Source organism: Euprymna scolopes, chromosome 7 (assembly GCF_053919585.1).
Source record: "Euprymna scolopes isolate OS-2025 chromosome 7, ASM5391958v1, whole genome shotgun sequence".
In the NCBI taxonomy this organism is placed as follows: Eukaryota; Metazoa; Mollusca; class Cephalopoda; order Sepiida; family Sepiolidae; genus Euprymna; species Euprymna scolopes.
Genome location: NC_136488.1, coordinates 97,413,374 through 97,414,411, shown reverse-complemented (window position 1 = coordinate 97,414,411; position 1,038 = coordinate 97,413,374). Strand labels below are relative to the sequence as shown.

Below are 1,038 nucleotides of genomic sequence, written 5' to 3'. Positions count from 1 at the left end.
GAGTATATAGGTTGAGAATTGTTCTCTCTCTCTCACACGAAACTGTGCGCTCGGCTTCTTCCCCCCCTTCCCACCCCAAATGCTTGGGAAACTGTGCACTGTTTTTGTTGGTTTTCAAGCTGCCTCTTCCCCCCCCCCCACACACACACACAGTTTAACAGTAGTAGGAGGTCAAGAGAAAGAGGGTGAGAGAGAGAGAAGAGTAAGTTGGTGAGAGAGAGAGAAAAGAGAAAGAGGGTGTTGGTTTTATATTTTTATTATCGTCTAATATTTTGAAAGCTGAATTTCTAATAAAATGTGCATCTATAGGAGATAATGCCTGGGAATGTGTTCCCCCCCCCACAGTTTAACAGTGGTGTGACGTCAAGAGAAAGAGGGTGAGAGAGAGGGAAGAGTAAGTGGGTGAGAGAGAGAAAGAGAGAGAAAAAAAAGAAAGACGGTGTTGTTTTTGTGAAAAAAGTTGTTATTTACAATTGTTCGCATTCTTGGCCTTTTGGTCAAGATCAAAGTGTAGTATCTGTTCTTCAGATGCTGCACTTCTATTTCTTGTTCTCTTTCGGTGGAGGAGAAATCCTCCACGACTGAGACAATTTTTATTTTTGTACCTTTTCTCCACGTTAAAAAACGACCCTGGTGTCTAACTCTGTCCCGTGGGGAGGCATAGTAAATAGGTACAATTGTTCGCCATTAGTGGATGTTGACGTCACGTCACGTGACATGACTAAGCGTTTTTTTTTTTTAGTATGAATAACATTTTTTGTTTTAATTATAAAGTCTACACTTAATTTTATAGAAAATGATGTATATATAATAGAAAAAAAAAATTACTGGTTTTGTTGGATTCAAGTGGATCCCCCCCCTCCAGTTTAAGAGATAGCAGGTCACGTGGTAATATACAAAATGGCTAGCGTAAATATAAAGATCGGTTTTTTTATCGACGAATATTTTGAAAGCTGAATTTTTTTTTATTCCTGTACATTTTTTCCTGATATTTTTCGTTAAAACTCTTGTATAAATACTATTTTTAACCAGTTAAAT

At 37.8% G+C, this 1,038-nt stretch overlaps 1 pseudogene; it reads left to right on the top strand.

Annotated features, from left to right (window-relative positions):
- The first annotated feature begins 476 nt into the window (after positions 1 to 476).
- LOC145280574 (U2 spliceosomal RNA) lies at positions 477 to 610 on the top strand (annotated as a pseudogene).
- The last annotated feature ends 428 nt before the right edge of the window (positions 611 to 1,038 follow it).